Raw genomic sequence first — 9,975 nt, 5'->3', positions numbered from 1 at the left:
AAAGACAATATATGTTTCGCAAGTATTTCTCTTCTTAAAGCATTGGCAGGCATTGTATTGAATGATGTTGGAGTTCATCCACGATGTCATCAAACGAGTTTTACATATGCACAAGCAATTCATCTCATTTTTATCTTACTTGCTGGCTTCTCTTGTTCATGGAGCAAGCGCAAGCTAAAGAGTAGTAGCATCTAGTTAGGTGTGGCATGAGCTTATGGAATTGGCCCCCTCTTGATTTTAGCTCAGGCTCCGCCATTGGCTTTGCCGCCGTTGCACAGCACTGCGGCAACATGCATGGACCGGGATTTATTACCAGAGCAGGTAGCCGAAGGCTGTGATGTGTGTCGTGTCTGTGCAAGTGCAACTGCAACGGAAAGTTGGTGTGCTGTGGCAATGGTAGGTTAGGAAGGGCAACTGGCAAAGCGAGATGCACCAATTTAAAAGGGGACGCATCGGTCCAACTTCGGTTACTTGTTTTGCTTGGCCCCCAGTCGCGTTGTGTGATTGTGTCCCATGGACAACAAGAGTACATAGCGAACTTGTAAAAAAAAGAGAGAGTACATAGCATGGGGATCGACCGAGCGTGAATGCGTGTTGCGTTGGGGGGAAAGGGAGCGGCTTTTAGGTGAAGCGGTGGAGCAGCGGCTCGTAAGTCGTAACAATGGGGCAGGACAGCCGTGCAAGGGTCCGAGAGTGGTTAGGACAGTGCAAAGTGTAGGCCCTGATCGCTGAAACTTATCAGTCATATCGTTTCAGTAAAATAACACTAATCTTTTTTGTTTTTTTATAATCCGTTCTTTTCAGCATGTTTTTTTAGTCGGAAGTGTTTTTTCTCTCCCAACAAATCAGTCGGAACAGTATTTCGGCTTATTTTTTCAGCGAAGCGAACGGGACCAGTGTTTTGTCTTATAACAAATCAGCATCAGCATCAGCCATTTTTCCGGCCAGCCGAACAGAGCCTAGTTTGTAGCGTTGTCAATGGGCGAGACTAACAATAACAACAAGGAAAACGCGGTTCAGTGGAGACTGGAGACTACACATCACTGGGGTCGTCCAAAGTCTAAACAACAGAGTTTTGGCTTGTCACAGCTACAACATGTATAATTTGACACAGCTAGACGCAAGAAAAAGTCTCCCACACATTCCCATGATTCATACACGCTGCGTAGGCGGCTTTGTGGGTTGTTTGGACGTGGCGAGTAACGTAGCTGCTACGGAGCATCATGCCCCGTCGCGAGCGTCTTGCTTGTTCTCCACTCCAGCTACATTTCCCAGTCCCAGCTGCAAGCAAAACTACGCATGCATTCGAGGTCGAGGTGATCGTATACAGCCCAAAACATGATTCGCCGTCCATGCCATGCCGTTCATGGAAAGTCGCCGGAAACATTCAAACAATCAGGCCGCATGAGACGGCTTCGTGGAGGACAGGCTTGCGACTGCGAACCAGTGCTAATGAAGGAAGTTTGAGCAGCCGAGCAAATTCACCGGGTAGACGCGACGCGCGCGCGTGGCGGGGCCGGGGCTCCGTGCGTGGGCACGAATGCACGAAACGAAACGACGTGGGGGAAAGCAGGGTGGAAAAGCGAGGGCAGCTTGGCAACGGGAAAGCGGGCTTGTCCTGCACCCGGCCGCGCCATGTGCGCCATGACGCCCGCGCTCAGCCCCGCCCGCTCGCCCCGTCCGCGGCGCGATCACTCGCCGAGACGACTCGGTCTCGCGGTGCTCGCGAGGGAGACGCCCATTGAGCATGACTCGCTGGCTGGTGGCTGCTAGTGCGCCGGAGCACATGTGGGGGCAAGTGCGCAAACAATTATGGAGGTCCAGATTGTTCGCACCCTCGATCTGGCGCGGGCACGTTTGTCCGAGCTCGTCGTCGTCGTCGGTGGAGGAAGAGGGTCGCCCCGCCCGCGTGTGCTTCTGTCGAGTTCGGGCAGAAATGCCGGACGAGCGCGCGCGCCGGAGCTGGGTTTGTTCAGATTACCAGCGTCCTAGTGTACTCTTTTGGTCGATCATCACATGATAGCCGAGCTGCTATTTGTAGATCTCACTGTTCCTTTCCTCGCCTCATTATTCTCTGGCAGTTTCCTTCTCCTTTCAAGCATGTGGACTGTGGCAATGGCGGCTTGGCAAGTTGGCATCCTTGATCATTCCTTCCATTCCACACAGTGACGCCAATTAATCGTGGATAAAATTGTTTTCGGTAAATGCAATTGTAATTTGGCCGATCATAAATCCAACAGCCAAATTATACTGTGAACAAAAATAAACTCAGGGTTATGCATCATTGCACGGCGTGTTGGAGTTTCAAGTTTGATTACCCATGATCTCTCTCTCGTCGTAAGAACAAGCACCGGCAACCATATGATCTACCTGCTCCGGATGTACGTGGCACGGCGATTCTGGTTACAGCTCCCACGTCATCAGCTGTCAGCGTGACTGTCTCCCATGTGGATCTTCAGCAGTTCATGATTTCATCTCTGAGGCATTTCCTGTCGGTGTGATTGAAGAACTCACCGCCTAGTGCAGCCGCGCCAGAAACCGGGTCCGCGAGAGCAAAATGACGAGCACGCTCCGCCACTCGACGTCACGGCGGCGTCACCATGGGACCAGCCTGGTGGATGATTGGAGCTTGTATATTATTATGTACCGCGCCTGCCACCGGATCCGTCGCAGTGCAGCGACAACCATGAGAGGTCAAGGCCCGGTTTAGATGCAAAAAATTTTACAAAATGAGCACCGTAGCGTTTTCGTTGTTATTTGATAATTAGTGTCCAATTATAGTCTAATTAGGCTTAAAAGATTCGTCTCGTGGATTTCGTCTAAACTGTGTAATTAGTTCTATTTTTTATTTATATTTAATGTTTCATGCATGCGTCTAAAGATTCGATGTGACGGGGAATATGAAAAATTTTGCAAAATTTTTGGGAACTAAACTGGGCCCAAGACTGCAGTGTGCTCATGTGAACCAAAGCTTTTATTCGCGCCGTGGGCAACCACGTACAGCAACGCTGCATTGAGCTCTGCCTCTCACTCATGACCTGCTTGGACTATGCAGACCATTGCCTCGGCGCTACTTGGGAAATGAGATCACGGCGCCGTATATTCAGACTCTCAGACGGGAAAAAAAATAGATGTATCACAAAGCTGATGGTTCATACTGCTAAACGTCTAGGTTCAGCAGATCGAAAATTTGGTGGCAGCAGATACACGCAGGACCCGACGGTAAAATTAGCGTGTATTCAGTCAGAGTTCAACGTCTCAGAGCAACGTCTCAGAGCTCAAACAGCCTGTTTCACTATCTTGTTCACTGTCAGGCTAGAATGGGTTATTAATTAAACCAACTAGATCTGACACTATTGCACACATGGATGCGTCTACCAAACCCACATGTGGACATGCCCGTGGGTGATGGATGAGGCAGCATCATGCGGCATGCAAGCAAGCGGCGGCTCCTCCTCCATGTGCAGCTGGGCAATACATGACACAGAAGAAGAATAGACGATATCTGGGTAAAGGGAGATCAAGCAGAAACTTATTTAAAGCAACTTCTCCAGATTCTCCTCTCTCTTCCAATTGAGGCAAAAGAAAAGAAAAGAAAAGAAAAAGAAACCGCTCTCAACCTACAATGGGAACACAAGAGGAAGGCCAAAAGGTGCAGAGGCTTAATTGTAGAGATCATCCGCAATGCAGATGAGTTCGACATAATGACATACTATCACGAAGAACAGAAGGGGTTCCTGGGATATGCACGTAAGTCTGCAAGAGCAAAGAGTTACCAAGGAGAACAATGTGAAAAGCGCACTTGATCCCAGGAAAACATAAAGTACACTATAACGTTCTTTCAAATTTGCTTCTTGGAAATGGAAGTATAGGTTTGATTAGAGAGTATCTTAGGCTAACATAACCAATATGAACACAAGAGAAAACTTATTCTTCTACAATTTCATAAGAATTCTTGAGTTAGCACAAGAGCAGCAGTCTGCTGAAGTATCGAATGCACAAATACTTACATGATGATTCTGGCTGCTATACTTCCGAGTCCCATCATGGTAAGCAGTATAACGTGCACCAGGTGAGACATGAGATATGCGCCGGAGAAACACTTGAATGTGATTGTAAATGCTGCAGGAAGCAGTAGCAGTTAACACCTAGCACACTCGAAGTTATAATGCAACCTAACTTTGGGAAGAAGACGACAAAATTCATTTTGGGCACTTAAGGCCTTGTTTGGAATGATGGGGATCGAGGGGATTGACGGGGGTTTTGACTTGTATAGAGGATAAAATCCCCCTCAATCCCCTTCAATCCCCACCAATCCCTTTCTAACTGTGTAAGAGAGGCGGAAAAGGTCACTTAAATAGTCAGGGGGGAATAAAAGCCATTTTGAAGGACAATTTTGAACTCAGCAGTAAACCAAGGTATAATTGTGATTTTTCATTTAATGTTCTTCAGAACTTACTAAACTGCAGCATTGCATAGGTGTCCGAAGAAAAAAAATACCTGAGCCGGTGCCTATTACATGTTGAAAAGAAGGCAACAAAACCATACAAAATGCTCCGTAGTGCACGGAAAATCTGAAAGAAAGAAAAAAATTCAAAGTAAGTTTCATAGATAGTTTGATCTATGCTTTGGCTGTGCCAACGAACTTCTGATACCTGATACAGAAGATCTTTCCACAGTGAGCCCCAGATGCTATTATCAGATGTAAGCACAGGTGATCTGGGAACAGATCCAACTTGATATAAGGCACTTAGTGTTGACCAGCTCTCCCTTAGAACACTGACAATATCAACAAAAAGGTCCACTACAAAACTTGACAGCCCAATGACTAGTCGGAAAGGTGTAGCTAGTATCTCTCCAAGGAGCCAAATTATAGGGTACAGAATTGAATTTACTGGTGACAAAAACAAAATTAGCATGGCATAAGAATCAAAACATGGAAGGAAAATGAAATAGATGATGTAAGAGGTTACGACAACCATACCAATGCTAATCATAGTACTGAAGACAAACCAAAATGGCCAGATAATCATCTCTACTGTACCGATAACTACACTCCAAGATGTTTCCAGTGATACCATGACAACTGAACTCAGATATCCTACTGTCTCAGCACAAAGGTTCCACATTGGCATGGTAAGTTCAAAAACTTCCAGAATTGGTCCCGCAATTGGCTTTGTCAAAACACTAAGAACAGACTTAGCAGCACCCACAATCTTAAGAGACCATGTAAAAGCCTGCTGAAAGTTATGCAGGAAAAGCATAGTTCCAAGATACTTAAGTCTTGATATCATTTCCCACGTTTCTATCCAATCAAAGAAAGGGCCAAACAGTCTTGAGGCAGTTGCCTTCAACATCGGCACATTCTTGTAGAGGTCATAAAATCCTATAAGAACAGTGATTAATGACATCAAGACATACAATGCTCTGGCAAGAGGGCACATCCATGGGCGATATATCTTGCAAAACACTGGATATGACTGAAGAAATATAACCCACGAAGGAAGGCCATACTCAAGTAGTGTTAACAGTCTGACGTCAGATAGTATGACTTCTTTCAGTCTGAATGGAAGGTCATGATCATCAAAGCAGAAGCAGATCAGTACATCCTTATATGTGCTAGGCTCCAATAGAGGCTTAGCTTTCTCATTATCACTGTCGCACGATGAACATGAAGATGACGAATGTGTTGGCAAGGCCACAATTTCTGTGTATGATTCTTCAGTTGAACTACTTCCATCATCTGATTTTGTTACTTTTCTTCTCTTGTAAGGTCCAGAGCAAGGAGGTGCAGTGTAAGATGAGTCTGTGAAACCTGATGACTCTGATGATTTGAACATGGCTAGAATCATCACTATCACTTGGTAAATTCTCACTGTCCCATTCAGGTGTTAAGAAATCATTCTGAGCATCATAAAACATATCACCTGTACAGCAAGCGTATAAGTGCTCTGTACTACCAGCAATGAAGAACAGAAAAGGGAAAGGGTTACTATCAGCGCTTTTACCATTAGAAGAGATGCTGTTCAAATAGTCCTGTAGGAGCTGACATTCAGAGGGATTTCCTGAGAACCAAGAAGTGATCAATGTTGAAGCTTGATTAACACTATCAAATTCCCATCTCTTCATTATTTTAGACTCCACAACCATTGATGTATCCGTCTACAATGATACTAAAAGAAATAAGTTTGTGGCTTTGTGCCATGAATTTAAAGTCATCAATATGATCCCTAACAGTAAGACTATCAACATTAATAGACTGTACCTGAAGTTCATTCAAATAATTGATGCCACGCACATCAGCCCAGTCTACCTCAAAAATGATAAAACCATATAAAGTCTGATGAAGCTCCCTGTTCAGTATGCGGGCATCCTTCAACTTATTTACTTGAAGCTTCTTTTCCCGCATAGCCTCATCAATCAAGGAATACCATCTGGAAGATTTATTCTGTAAATGGGGAGCAGATACCGAGCTTGTTGAGAATACAAGCTTTCCATCAGTTTCATCTCTCTTTCTCCTAGTCCTAGAATTGGCGAAAGGGGAAAACCTTGACTGGAGCAAAAAACAGCAAGAATCAGATTGTTAGCAGCGCAGTGAAACTTAAGCAAGAAAGAGATACCGCCATAGGTGTGCATAAAGCAGCAGAACAACAGACCTTAGTAACCATCAATTGCCATAGATGAGCAGGTTTTGTATCCTGATCTAGCAACCATGGGCGGTTGTCGAGCAATATAAGGAACTTCTTGGTATGAGGGCACAGAAATATTGTCAGTTCTGCAAGATATGACTGTAAATCCCTGCATTTAAAATGAAAGAAAACCTTTGTTTAGTTCCCCATTCATAGTAGATAGAAATAAAAAATTACAATCAACATCAGGTTATCAGATCAGTGTAAAAATCATTCCCCACCCTAAAAGGCATATTTCATCTTACATGAGCTAGGACACACAGTAACAGATGATAGAAATAAACATTGAGCTGTCAAGACCCAGAAACTAAATAGAAGCAACCATGGTCACCAGCACAGCACTAATTCTCGTTTGCATATACCGGCGCATGACGGGCAAATCATATCAGACATTCAGCTGTGAACATATAGTGAACTGCTTCTTTTTTAGTTTTTCTGTCATTTGGTCTGTGGAGGTTCAAGTTCAAATATGAACCAAGAACTGAGAACACAGCACAGAAACCAATATATGCACACAACATACATACTGATCATCTCACAGGACGGAAGGCCACACGCAACAGAAGCCTGGGCAGTTTTTACTGGGACCACTGGATACGGATAGAACGAAAATTCTACTGCTACTCTACCGGCAGTCGAACACAGTCCATGGATGTACAAGCTGGGAGAAACGCTACGAATGGAAAAATATATAAGGTTCCAGTGCACGGCAATTCTGACCATCTGTCGTTCCAACAGTGGGTTTCCTTTCCATATGGCGACCACGCAAGTGTACCCCCCGAAACATCTACAGAAGCGAATAAAACTACCCATTCCCCGTTTTGTGACAATTCCTGTCCGTTTTCCAAAAACAGTATGTTGGAATTATCTTCTGCAGGGGCACAAGCAAGAAAGTCGCTTCTTTCAGGTAAAAGGGTTCATGCCAGTTTCACTGCAAGAACTAATGGCAAAATGTACTCAAACAAAAAGGAAAAATAATTTCAATTGTGCACGTATACGTCACTCGTCGAACATCTCTCATCCGCATAAACAACAAATCAACATTTAAACCAGACCACATTGCAACCTTAACGACCTTATCAGAAGTAAAATCAACATTAAAACCAGATCACATTGCAACCTTAACGACCTTATCAGAAGTAAAACAACGCAATTCGCAACAGGAAAAGATAGAGCGCCAAAGGCCATTCCACTCCATTACTCCAATGAGCACCAATACGTCGCCGGCAAGCCGGCAACCGGCGGCCGGCGGTCTTATTGCGGGCAAACGAGCAACAATAGCACGACAAATTCCGAGCACATGAAAGAAAATCCCCGGAAACACGTACCCGATTTGCAAGCTGGTGAGCGGGAAGAAATGCCGCTTCTCGCCGGCCCGCTCCATCTCGCCGCCGCAGCTTCCTCCTTCACCGTTGAGAAACGCCAGGTTCTTGCATCAAGCGGTAGATCAGACGCTGGAGACCCCAAATCCGGATGCGAGTATAGCGGAATCGGAGAGGCTTCCTCCTCAAGTACCTTCCTCGAGGTCAGCTCTGTCCTCCCATGGCGTCGTGCTTATCCGCATGCCAAGGTGGTGAGGTACCAGAGCCCGGAGTTAATGCCCGCGCGCGGGCGGTAAAGACACCGCCCGCCCCCACGCGGCACCAGATCGTCAATGGCTTCGTAGTTCCAACACGCCGCCGCCGCGCGGTGTGGAGCTCCGCCCGCGACAGGGAGGAGGGCGGTGACCGGATCGCCGCGAGGCGAGGCGCGGCGCGGCGCCGCGCCCCCCGCGGGAGAAGGCAGGTAGGCAGCCAACGAACCAGCGCGAGCGCGGGGGTGCGGGCCGTGGCAGCCTACCCTTTTGCTTTGGGTAACTTCTTCTGCGTGCGCCCGAGACAGTCCGTAAGGATATTTAGCTCCTGATGACATGTGGGGGCGATGCTTCCGCGGCCCCACGCGTCAGGCATCACCGCACTTTGTTTAACGCGGCGGGCGCGTTCGGCGCGGGGCGATAGCTGACGGGCACAAATGTCGACGCACCGGCACCGCGTTACTGCTGGTGGGGCCCAGCCGGCGGTTTGTGTGCTTGGCCCACAAGGCAGCGTGATGCGCCTCCGCGGCTGTCGTCATCTCGTTTGGCACTTCTGCTTGCCGCATGTCCAAGCAAAGGGAGCACGAGAACCGAGCGTAGCTCGGGTGGCAAGTCCGGTGGTTGGGACCTTGCCGGTCAGGGATTGAGTCCCAGTGGCTGCGATTTTCTGGTGTCTCATCGGGTTAGTCCCTAAAATAATTTTGTTGCCTCTCGCGCGTGGAATTACAAAGGAAATGCGACGCACTTCGTCGTCTATGGATCCATGGACCCGGTGATCTCACAAAGAACGCGATCATGGAATCTAGGTGTAGTTGTAGGATCTGTTTGTGTACTTATGGTATGAGTGCGGTATGTGTGAGTGTGTGGTGTTAGTGTGTGTCTATCTATGAACAGATATTACAGTTGTATTAGATGAGAGGTGAAAAAAAAAAGCAAAGGGAGCACTAACGAGCGCTGCGGGTTTCTCCCTGACGCGTGGGTTCAGGGTCTCTGGGACCACGCGCCAGTGGAAGGAGCTAGAGCTGTGATGCGAGACTTGCGTGATCAGGCTGGGATCGTCCGCGTAAGTGTCCTGGAGTTCTTGATGTGCAGGTTCTGACGTGCGCCGAGGGGCCGAGGGATGGGCCTTCGAGATGGCGTTTCGGCGCGAGCGCGTGAGGTGTGCGGTGTTCGGATAGACGCACGGAGGCGCGGAATACCATGGGGGCACGCAAGCAAACGAACGGCGTGCGCGTGACGCCTCCTGGCTCGAACCGAGCGACGGACAACGGAGTTGTTGCTTTGCAGGCGAAATTAATTATTGGCAGCCACTCTGCTACGGAGGGAGTACGTAGAATAATGATCAGAAGCTAGTCAATGATCGTGGGCTATCCCGGTACAGCTCACACGGTCTGAACACCCTGTTCGCTTCTCAAAGAGTATTTTTCTTTTACAGTAAATCAGCCAATAATACTTTCTATCAAGGTTTATCAGTCAAACGAACAAAACAAAAGTCCACCAAATAGCGCACTACAGTACTACTAGTAGATTTTTTGCAACTTTTTGATGGCAAAGGCAATCAAATAACAAAGTTTGACGAAAGGCACAATAGCCATTTTAGTCCCTCAACTATTACTTGAGGCTGAATTTCATCCCTAAACTTTCAAAACGGCTATTTAGCTTCTCAGACTATAGTTTTAGGCTAAATTTCATCCTACAACTATAAAGATGATC

The 9,975-nt window shown here is 46.9% G+C and overlaps 1 pseudogene; it reads right to left on the bottom strand.

The window, feature by feature from the left end:
• Window positions 1–3,240: 3,240 nt before the first annotated feature.
• LOC136464595 (uncharacterized) lies at window positions 3,241–8,541 on the bottom strand (annotated as a pseudogene).
• Between the last annotated feature and the right edge of the window lie 1,434 nt (window positions 8,542–9,975).

Source organism: Miscanthus floridulus, chromosome 7, assembly GCF_019320115.1.
Source record: "Miscanthus floridulus cultivar M001 chromosome 7, ASM1932011v1, whole genome shotgun sequence".
Lineage (NCBI taxonomy): Eukaryota > Viridiplantae > Streptophyta > Magnoliopsida > Poales > Poaceae > Miscanthus > Miscanthus floridulus.
The sequence above is the reverse complement of the archived record's forward strand: the minus strand, read 5'-3'. Positions and strand labels throughout refer to the sequence as shown.